Here is a 12198-nt window from a genome sequence, read left to right as displayed (position 1 = left end):
CTCTGAGAGATCATATTAACTTGCTGAGTCAATATTTTATTCTGAGCCAATATGGCATTCAGAGTATCAACTTCAAGAACTCCCTTTTTCATAGGCGTTCCATTGCTCACAGGATTCCTTTCAGAAGTGTACATGAACTGGTTATTAGCAACCATGTCAATAAGTTCTTGAGCTTCTGCAGGCATTTTCTTTAGGTGAATGGATCCACCTGCAGAAGTGTCTAGTGACATCTTTGATAGCTCAGATAAATCATCATAGAATATATCCAGGATGGTCCATTCTGAAAGCATGTCAGAAGGACACTTTTTAGTCAACTGTTTGTATCTTTCCCAAGCTTCATAGAGGGATTCACCTTCTTTCTGTCTGAAGGTTTGAACATCCACTCTAAGCTTGCTCAGCTTTTGAGGAGGAAAGAACTTGGCTAAGAAAGCCTTGACCAGCTTATCCCAAGAGTTCAGGCTATCTTTAGGTTGAGAGTCCAACCATATTCTAGCTCTGTCTCTTACAGCAAAAGGGAAAAGCATGAGCCTGTAGACTTCAGGATCTACTCCATTAGTCTTAACAGTATCACATATCTGCAAAAATTCAGTTAAGAACTGAAAAGGATCTTCAGATGGAAGTCCATGAAACTTGCAGTTCTGCTGCATAAGAGAAACTAATTGAGGTTTCAGCTCAAAGTTGTTTGCTCCAATGGCAGGAATGGAGATGCTTCTTCCATGTAAATTGGAATTAGGTGCAGTAAAGTCACCAAGCATCTTCCTTACATTATTATTATTTTTGGCTGCCATTTCCTCTCCTGTTCGAAAATTTCTGAAAGGTTTTCTCTGGATTGTTGTAATTTAGCTTCTCTTAATTTTCTCTTCAGAGTCCTTTCAGGTTCTGGATCTGCTTCCACAAGAATGTTCTTATCCTTGCTCCTGCTCATATGACAAAGAAGAGGGCACAGAAAAATAATAATAATAATAGAGATCCTTTATGCCACAGTATAGGGATCCCTGTGTGAGTAGAAGAAGAGGGGGAGACAAAGAATGTAATATAATGGAAGAAACACAACTGTGAGGAGGGTTGAGATGTGAGATAAGATGTTAGTAGATGAATAAATAAATAGAATAAGATGAGAGAGAAGGAATTTTCGAAAATAATTTTTGAAAAAGAGTTAGTTTTTTTTGAAAATAGTTTTTGAAAAATGTTAGTAATTTTCGAAAATTAAGATTTAAAAATTAAAATAATTAATAAATTAAAAAGAAATTTTGAAAAAGGGGGAAGATATTTTCGAAAATTAGAGAGGGAGAGTTAGTTAGGTAGTTTTGAAAAAGTTAAGAAACACACAAAAAGTTAGTTAGTTAGTTGAAACAAATTTTGAAAATATAAGAAGTTAGGAAGTTAGAAAAGATATTTTGAAATCAAATTTTTGAAAAAGATAAGATAAGAAGATATTTTGAAAAGATATGATTGAAATTAGTTTTGAAAAAGATTTGATTTTTAAAATCACAATTAATGACTTGATTCACAAGAAATCACAAGATATGATTCTAGAACTCAAAGTTTGAATCTTTCTTAACAAGCAAGTAACAAAATTGAAATTTTTGAATCAAAACATTAATTGTTATTGTTATTTTCGAAAATTTGATATAAAAAATAAGAAAAAGATTTTTAAAAAATATTTTTTTTAAATTTTCGAAAAAAACTAAGAAAAATGAAAAAGATTTGATTTTTGAAAAAGATGAGATTTTTAAATTGAAAATTTGATTTGACTCATAAGAACAACTAGATTTTAAAAATTTTTGAAAAAGTCAAATCTAATTTTCGAAATTTTAAGAGAGAAAAAGGGAAAGATATTTTTTTTATTTTTGAATTTTTATGATGAGAGAGAAAAACAAGAAAAATGATGCAATGCATGAAAGTTATGGATCAAAACTATGAATGTATGCAAGAATGCTATGAATGTCAAGATGAACACCAAGAACACCGTGAATATCATGATGAACATCAAGAACATATTTTTGAAAAACTTTTTAATACAAAGAAAACATGCAAGACACCAAACTTAGAATTCTTTAATGCTTAGACACTAAGAATTCAAGAATGCATATGAAAAATAAGAAACATGAAATATTTTTTATTTTTGTGATTTTCTAAATTCTTTTGGATTTTTATTTTATATTTTTCGAAAAATTATTTTGAAAAAGAAAAATAAGGATTCCAAAATTTTTAATATGAATTCCAGGAATCTTATGCTCTAAAACTCCAATCAAAGGGTCAGGTATGGCTTAATAGCCAGCCAAGCTTTAGTATATAATTACATGGACTGGAGTGATTAGTTGAATACCAATCCCAAAGCAGTTTGGGTATGGCTTTACAGCCAGATAGGATTCAACATATTTCATGAAACACTAGAATTCATTCTTAAAAATCCTGAAGAAAAGTATATTTTTGAAAATATTTTTAATTAAATTTTTTTTTTCGAAAACAAAGGAGAAATTTTTGAAAGATTTTTGAAAAATTTTTGAAAACAAAACAAAAAGAAAATTACCTAATCTGAGCAACAAGATGAACCGTCAGTTGTCCAAACTCAAACAATCCCCGGCAACGGCGCCAAAAACTTGGTGCACGAAATTGTGATGTCCAGGCTCGAACAATCCCTGGCAACGTGAGCAACTTGGTACGCGTAATTGTGATTACACTTTAATTCTGTAAAATTCATGGCTCTTTCTTTCCCTGGCAATGGCGCCAAGAACATGGCACCAATACCATGGTTCACAACTTCGATACAACTAACCAGCAAGTGCACTGGGTCGTCCAAGTAATACCTTACGTGAGTAAGGGTCGAATCCCACGGAGATTGTTGGTATGAAGCAAGCTATGGTCACCTTGCAAATCTCAGTCAGGCAGATATAAATTGATAATGATGTTTTCGAATAATAAATAATAGAATATGGATAGAGGTACTTATGTAATTCATTGGTAGGAATTTCAGATAAGCGAATGGAGATGCTTTTCGTTCCTCTGAACCTCTGCTTTCCTGCTATCTTCATCCAATCAGTCTTACTCCTTTCCATGGCTGGCTTTATGCAAGGGCATCACCGTTGTCAGTGGCTACATCCCCTCCTCTCAATGAAAAATATGCTCACATGCTCTGTCACAGCACGGCTAATCATCTGTCGGTTCTCGATCATGCTGGAATAGGATTCACCCTCCTTTTGCGTCTGTCACTAACGCTTAGCACTCGCGAGTTTGAAGCTCGTCACAGTCATTCAATCATTGTATCCTACTCGGAATACCACAGACAAGGTTTAGACTTTCCGGATTCTCTTGAATGCCACCATCATTCTAGCTTACACCACGAAGATTCCAATTAAGAGATCTAAGAGATATTCATTCTAGCTTATTTCATGTAGAACGGAAGTGTTTGTCAGGCACGTGTTCATAGGGGAGAATGGTGATGAGCGTCACACATAATCATCACCTTCATCACGTTCTTGGGTGCGAATGGATATCTTAGAAGCGAAATAAGATGAGTTGAATAGAAAACAGAAGTACTTTGCATTAATCTTTGAGGAACAGCAGAGCTCCACACCTTAATCTATGGAGTGTAGAAACTCTACCGTTGAAAATACATAAGTGATAGGTCCAGGCATGGCCGAGATGGCCAGCCCCCTAAAATGTGATCACAGGATCAGAATACAATCCAGGATCCAGGATGGTCCAAAAGTTGTCTAATACAATAGTAAAAGGTCCTATTTATAATAAACTAGCCACTAGGGTTTACATGAGTAAGTAATTGATGCATAAATCCACTTTCGGGGCCCACTTGGTGTGTGCTTGGGCTAGCTTGAGTGTTGCACGTGTAGAGGTCCTTCTTGGAGTTGAACGCCAGCTTTTGTGCCAGTTTGGGCGTTCAACTCTGGTTTTGGCTCCTTTTCTGGCGCTGGACGCCAGATTTGGGTAGAAAGCTGGCGTTGAACGCCAGTTTACGTCATCTATTCTTGGCCAAAGTATGGACTATTATATATTTCTGGAAAGCCCTGGATGTCTACTTTCCAACGCAATTAGAAGCGCGCCATTTCGAGTTCTGTAGCTCCAGAAAATCACTTTGAGTGCAGGGAGGTCAGAATCCAACAGCATCAGCAGTCCTTCTTCAACCTCTGAATCTGATTTCTGCTCAAGTCCCTCAATTTTAGCCAGAAAATACCTGAAATCATAGAAAAACACACAAACTCATAGTAAAGTCCAGGAATGTGAATTTAACATAAAAACTAATGAAAACATCCGTAAAAGTAACTAGATCCTACTAAAAACATACTAAAAACAATGTCAAAAAGCGTATAAATTATCCGCTCATCACCTCTAATGCAAGGAGATTTTCATCCTTACACTAGAAGAGTCAACTTTGATCAGAGATTGGATCAAGTACTCCCAGACATCTGTGTGGAAGGAGAACAGTGCAAAAGGGATTCCCAAGGCAAGCCCATTCAACTAAGAAGGGTTGACTGGCAATGACCAATTTGCATAGGTTAGGAATTTGATTATAAAAATGGAATTGGCATTGTAAGTATAGTCCTAAACAAACAAATTGACCATCAATCAAATAACAAGGTCAATACAAAATAACCAAGAGTATTTAGCTCCCGGGTCGTCTTCCCTAGGAGTTGCAATGAAGTGTACAATTATTGGCTATGAGAGAGAGCATGGGGAATTGGGAAAGCAAGGGAGCAAGAAATGTAAATAGCAAGAGAGCAATCAAACATGCAAGGAATGTAAATGGCAACTCTTGGCAAGAATTGGGGAATTTAGGATTCCTATCCTAGTTATGGACCACAAACATGGCAATTGTGTGGAGTCAATCCAAATTAGTCAATCCTCCTTGAGAATTAGTCAAAAGAGTGTAATTGGTCTCAATCCATAAGTCCTAGTCAACTCACTAATTAATTAGTGAATGACTAGCATCAATAGAAACCAAACCAATTAACTATTCCCACACAATGCGGAATGGACATCCACAACTCAATTCCACCCAAACACCCAAATTCTCAACCAAGAGTGTGAAAACTAAACATGCAAGAAATTAAACATCAAAGCAATAAAAGTCAAAAGCAATTAAATGCAAGGAAGGGAAATGGCAAGAAAGTAACTTAGCATGCAAGAAATTAAATGAAAGCAAATAAAAGTCAAGCAATAAACTTCAAATGCAAGAAACCTCTTGGCAAGTAATTGAGAACTAAGGCTACCTATCCAAGTCATTAACCATAAACATATGATGATTATGAAGAGTTAATCCTACTTAGTCAACCTTACATTGAAGATAAGTCAAATAGGCATAGTTAACTTCAATCCCTAAGTCCTATGTCAACACTAAGGGGTCACGTAGATTGAAGGGAAACCAAATCAACTAACTACTCTAATATATCAAACAAGAATGGACATCAATGACTCAAGGATCACCAAAGTCAACAATTTCAAGCCAAGAGTAACGAAAAACTAAGTAAAAACTAAGCCAAGCATTTTATCAAACACTTGGTGTGCATGAAAATAAAATAATATTAAAATTCAATAAAATAAATTCTAAAGCTACCAAAGCAAGAAAATAACAATAACAACTAAAGAAAGCAATAAATGACATGGAAACATAAATTGCATTAATTGAAAGTAAAGAAATACAGGAGTGTTCATAAAATGGAAAATGACATAAAAGAGAAATTAAGAAGAAGAACTAAGAGAAGTAAGACAATAAAATAAAGAAACATAAATGAAACTATATCAAAACAATAATTAAAGACAGAAATTAAAGAGAAATTAACTAAACCTAACCTAATTCTAGAGAGAGGGGGGAGCTTCTCTCTCTTGAAGCTAAGAGAAAAGCATGTAAAAGATAAACTTAATTGCCCTCCTTCATTCCTCTTCACTTTGGCCTTAACTAGCTTCAGAAAATGAGTTGGACTGGATTTTGGAGGCCCAGAATTCGCCCCCAGCGATTTGCAATTAATGACCTACGTGCATGCGCACGGTTGCGCAGAATTCCCATCGTGCGTACGCATGACATTTGGTGCGTACGCATCCTTGCACGAAGTCACCGTTGTGCGTACGCACGCATCACTGTGCGTAAGCACCTTTGCAGCAGCTTTCAAACTCCATTTTCTTCATGATTTCTCCCCTTTTAGATGCTCTTTCTTCACTTCTTCAACCCAAACTTGCCTTGGAAACCTGAAATCAGTTAACAAATACGTCAAGGCACCAAATGGGATTAAAGTGAATTGGAATTGACTAAATTAAGCACAAAAGAGCATGTTTTCACTTTGAAGCACAATTTAGGGAGAAATCTCAAAAGCATGCTATTTAGATGAATAAATGTGGGTTTATGTGATGAAATCCACTCAAATCAAACTGAAATATGTCGTAAAATATGGACTCATAAATTCCTCCACACTTAAACCAAGCATGTCCTCATGCTAAACACAACCAAAGGAGATGAATAAAAGGGTAAATGATTTATTCAATGCAACTACCTATATGCTTGCAACTACACTAAATGCTATCTACCTATTGTGTACTATGATTCCTATTGAGTTTGGTTAAAACAAACAAAAGAGTCTCAATCAATCCGAAGTAGAAACCTAGGGCCATGATAAAGCAAATATAGCAATATGATCAATGTCCAAAGATTTGATTTGAAATTTCTAAAATTCATTACAACAACTTGCAAGAAAGCACAGGATAGGTAATGGAAACATAGAATTGAGCAATTGAAACCCTCACCGGATGTGTTTACACTCTAGTCGCTCAGTGTTTAGGGCTTAATCACTCAATCCTCCTTTAATCATTGTTCATACCCTGGGTCGAGCTGTACGACCCGGGCTGAATGGCGACGAGTCGACCGACCTCTTTGGGTCAGGATTACCCGACCTCTTCTTAAAGAGTTCGGCCAAATCACCAGGAGAAGCCCAAAAAGGGCCCAAATAGAGGAACACGACCCAAGTCCAAACGCAGCCCAAGCCTAGAAAGATCAGGGCAGTTCCCTAAAAGATAAGATGACTTCACTCAAAGATAAGATAAGATAACTATCTTATCTCCAGAAAGGTCACTTCACACTATTATAAATACACCGGAGCACCCACGTATAACTCATACTCTAATTCTACTAAAACATGCCTAAAGCCCATGCTAACTTAAGCATTAAAGTCTCTTACAGGTACCACCACCCTCTGGTGACAAAGCATCAGCAGCACCACCAAAGTCAACAAGTCGGATACGACAGCTCCGGCCACCACAGCAGATCTCATCTAAGATCGACCTTCAGTTTCAGGTAACCCTCGGAACATTGGCGCCATTTTTGGGGAACCTAGAAGTCATCCCATCATCATGGCGGACAACCTTGACAACGACCACAATTCTGATTTAGAAAATAGAACACCACATAAGAACGTGGACATCACACCAAACGATACTTCTCAGCCTAACAAAGACAAGAATTCACCAAGCACAAAAATCATGGAGGCGCTTCAAGCTCAACTAGGTGACGCCAAGAGTTAGAAGACAAGCTCCTAAAGCTTGAAGCCGATCTAAAAAACAAGACTACCCGATCTAGTCATGAAGATAGCCCCCACAAGGATCAAGACCCATTCACCAAAGAGATCATGAAAGCCAAAGTCCCAAAGGACTTTAAAGCTCCCAACATGACCCCGAACGACGGCACATCAGATCCAAGCCACCATCTCAGCAATTTTAGGAGCAGAATGTATCTCACCGATGCCTCGGATGCTATTCGATGCAAAGCCTTCCCAACAACTCTATCAAAGACAACAATTAAGTGGTTCGACACTTTGCCTCCCAGATCCATCACAAGTTTCGACGACCTGGCCAAGAAATTTCTTGCCTGATTTTCCATCCAGAAGGACAAAGCCAAACACACTCCAAGCCTATTAAGAATCAAGCAAGGAGATCGGAAGAGTCTTCGTAACTACATGGAAAGGTTCAACAAAGCATGCCTGGACATACAAAGCCTACCAACGGAAGCAGCCATCATGAGTCTCATCAATGGCTAGCGAGAAGGACCTTTTAGTCACTCCATATCAAAGAAACATCCAACATTTCTGAATGAAGTGCAGGAACGAGCTAAGAAATACATCAACATGGAGGAAAACTCTCGGCTAGGAGAGACCTCAAAATCCGGGTTCCCATACTCCTCCCGGGATATGGATAAAGAATCCAAGAAAAAAGAAGATCAATATGGCGAGAAGCCTAAAAAATACAACAACTATACCCCTCTCCGGGTGTCTCTTGCGGATGTTTGCCGAGAAGTATGCCATACTGAAAAGATACCACCACCTCGTCCACTCAAAAGCAAGAAAGGAGGAGGAAATCGGAAGAATACTGTGAATATCACCGAATCTACGGACATCCTACCAATGAGTTCTTCGACTTGAAAATTGTTATTGAGAAATTGGTAAGAGAAGGAAGACTAGATCGGTATTTAGCCAACAAATCGGATGAGCCTCAAAAAGAAGAAGGGATGAAGAGGTCGGACGAAGAGAATGACCACCTCACACCGCATAGAGACACGTTCACATGATAAATGGAGGATTTGTAGGAGGGGGGATCTCAAAATCATATCGCAAAAGGAACCTTAAAGAAATATATCATGTCGAGGGAGGAGAAGGATCACCCGACCTCCCTACTATTACTCTCACCCAAGAAGACGCGGCAGGCATCATCCCGGGACATGACGATCCTATGGTCATCACTATCATATTGGCCAATGCAAACCTCCACCGCACACTGGTGGACCAAGGAAGCTCGGCAGGTATCTTGTTTAAAGCCACCTTCGATAAACTCGGCCTGTAGGAGAAAGAACTTAGAGCATATCCGAACAACTTGTTTGGACTAGGAGACACTCCAATCCAACTGCTTGGATACATCTTACTACAAACAACCTTCGAAAAAGGAACCCGATCAAGGACATTCAACATAGACTACATTGTAGTTGACGTAAGCTCAGCCTACAATGCCCTGATAGGTCAGGAAACATTGAATTAGCTCGCAGCAGTAGTTTCAACTCCACATCTATGCATGAAATTCCCAACTCCAGAAGAAAATAGCGCGACGCTGTCATAATGAAAGTCTAAACCTCAGAGGCAAAGGGGAATAAATCCACACCATCGAACTCGTGGGAGTTCAAGGTCGGGAAAAACTTCACTCACAACCTGAGGGCAAAATCGAAGAAGTCCAGATCAGAGACACCTCAGACAAAAAAACAAATATTGGGGCAACCCCAAAAAAAGAGGTAAAGGAGCCCTTGATACAATTCTTAAGGGATAATGTCGACATCTTCGCATGGAGGGCCGCAGACATGCCAGGCATAGACCCTAAGCTAATGTGCCATAAACTGGCAGTATACCCAGGATCTCGGTCAGTACAACAGAAGCGTAGGAAGCTCGGACTGGAAAGATCCCAAGCTATGGAAGAACAGGTACAAGCTCTACTGGAGGCAAGATTCATAAGAGAAGTCAAGTACCCCCTATGGCTAGCCAATGTTGTCTTGGTGAAAAAGCCAAATGGAAAATGGCGGATGTGCACTGATTACACCGACCTCAATAAAGCTTGCCCAAAAGATCCCTATCCACTCCCAAATATCGACACTCTAGTGGATGCCTCCTCCGGATACAAGTACCCCTCATTCATGGATGCTTATTCAAGATACAATCAAATCCCAATGTATCCACCCGATCAGGAAAAAAACCTCATTCCCAACTCCAAAAGCAAACTATTGTTATGTTGTCATGCCATTCGGACTCAAAAACACAGGAGCTACTTACCAAAGATTAATGAACAAAGTCTTCGCAGACCATATCAGGAAACTCATGGAGGTATATGTAGATGACATGTTGGTAAAAACACAGAGTAAAGAGTCGCTACTATCGGGCCTCACCAAAGTGTTCGACACCATAAGAAAGCACAGTATGCGACTCAATCCAGCAAAATGCACCTTTGCAATAGAAGCTGGCAAGTTCTTGGGCTTCATGCTCACACAAAGAGGAATTGAGGTAAATTCGGATAAATGTCGGGCAATACTCGTCATGAAAAGTCTGACCTGCATCAAAGAGGTACAACAACTCAACGGAAGACTGGTAGCTTTGTCCAGATTTCTAGCCGGATCGGCCATAAGATCTCTCTCCTTCTACGCCACTTTAAAGAAGGGAAAGAGGTTTGAATGGCTAACAGAGTGCGAGTAGGCTTTCTAGGATTTCAAACGGTTCCTGGGACAACCACCTATTCTAACTCGACCACGGCAAGGAGAACCACTTGTATTATACCTCGCAGTAGGAAATCGGGCAATAGCCTCAACACTAGTCAGAGAAGATGGGAATGGGCAACAACCTATCTACTTCGTCAGCAAAGCTCTAGAAGGAGGTAGAACTGAACTATCAAAAGATAGAGAAGTTCACCTATGCCCTCATACTAACTTCCCGACGACTTCGCCCCTACTTTCAAGCTCTCACCATCAAGGTTCGGACTAATCAGCCCATGAAAGGCATTCTCTAGAAGACAGACTTAGCAGGAAGAATTCCACAATGGGCAGTCGAGCTATCTGAATTTAGAATCTCTACGTAGACAGCTCTTCAAACAAAATCGGAAGTGGCGCAGGCGTGATAATAGAAAGCGATCAGGGAACCCAAATCGAGCTTTCCCTCAAATTCGGGTTCCCTACTTCAATCAACTAGGCCGAATATGAGGTACTACTAGCTAGTTTGAAGCTGGCTAAGGAGGTTGGAGCTCAAAAGCTTATCATCTTCAGCGACTCACAAGTAGTTACCTCACAAATAGCAGGGAGCTACCAAGCCAAGGATCCCACCATGAAAAAGTACTTGGACAAAACCAGGGAACAACTCGGACAACTCGGGGAATATGAGGTCCGCCACATACCTCGGGAACATAATGCCCGAGCTGATGCACTCTCAAAGCTAGCCAGCAACAAACCAGGGGGCAACAATAGAAGCCTCATGATGCGGGTGGAAACTATCTCTCAACAAATTTCCTACGGCAAGTGTACCGAATTTGTCGTCAAGTAAGAACTCACAATAGAGTGAGGTCGAATCCCACAGGGATTGATTGATCAAGCAACTTTAATTAGAAGAATGTTCTAGTTGAGCGAATCCAGAATTTGGGTTGAGAGTTGCAGAAAATAAAATGGCAGGAATGTAAATAACAGAAAAGTAAATGCTAGAATTAAAGAACTGGAAGTAAATGACTGAAAGTAAATTGCAGAATTGTAAATGGGAATGGGGGATTTGCTCATAAAAGTAAATGGCAGAAATTAAAGAGAATGGGTAAGATCAGAGATGGGGAGTTCATTGGGCTCAGGAGATGTTGCAATTCTCCGGATCAAGTTCATTTTCATCTCTTCCTCAATCAATGCACTCATTGATCTCCTTGGCAATCTTAATTGATTGAATTACAATTTCTTGCAATTCAATCTCTCAAATCTTGATCAATAGCCAATTCCTTGGTCAATTGCTCATGAGAAGAGATGAAGTATGGTCACTGATTATACCACATGCATTTCCCAAATCAAGTATTGAGAGGGTTATAGTCACATACCCATCTAAACCCAATTTGGTCCAGCATGAGAAAGCATTTCTAGCTTGATCTCTTCATTCCTCTTTCAAGGTTCAGAAGAGATCCAAGTTTGAATAGCTTCTTTTCCAAGATAACTACCCAATTGAATGAAGATCGAAAGCTTTCAAGTAAAATCAAGAGAAAAGATAGAAGAAGAATAATGAACATTAGTATTGATCCATCAAATTACAACAGAGCTCCTTAACCCAATGAAAGGGGTTTAGTTGTTCATAGCTCTAGAAAATGAAAACAAAGATGGAGAATACATAATAAAACTAGAAAAATGCAGAGAAGGTAAAATACAGACAGTAGTTCTCTTTTCCAACTTCCAGAACTCCTTTTTTCAACAATTCAAAGCTACTCCTATATATACTACTTCTCTCAGCTTCTAGTTGGCTCTTCAAGTCTTGGGCCTTTGGATCTTGAGTTTAAAGCAGTTCTCTTCTTCATTTGGGCTTGGCTTTACTTGCAGAGAGAAAGTGTGAAGTGGGCAGAGACTTTAGCTCAGGACGTTAGGGGTGTTAACGTTTAGTGAAAATATGAGTTCGAGAACGTTAGTGACAATCAACTTTCTCACTAACGTTCCTA

At 39.0% G+C, this 12198-nt stretch overlaps 1 non-coding gene across 1 annotated transcript; it reads left to right on the top strand.

Annotated features, from left to right (window-relative positions):
* Window positions 1-284: 284 nt before the first annotated feature.
* LOC148545396 (small nucleolar RNA R71) lies at window positions 285-392 on the top strand. The gene has a single exon (XR_015901297.1). It is a non-coding gene; the product is annotated as a small nucleolar RNA R71 (small nucleolar RNA).
* The last annotated feature ends 11806 nt before the right edge of the window (window positions 393-12198 follow it).

Source organism: Arachis ipaensis, chromosome B9 (assembly GCF_059453495.1).
Source record: "Arachis ipaensis isolate K30076 ecotype BB chromosome B9, ASM5945349v1, whole genome shotgun sequence".
In the NCBI taxonomy this organism is placed as follows: Eukaryota; Viridiplantae; Streptophyta; class Magnoliopsida; order Fabales; family Fabaceae; genus Arachis; species Arachis ipaensis.
This window is presented reverse-complemented; position numbering and strand designations above follow the sequence as displayed.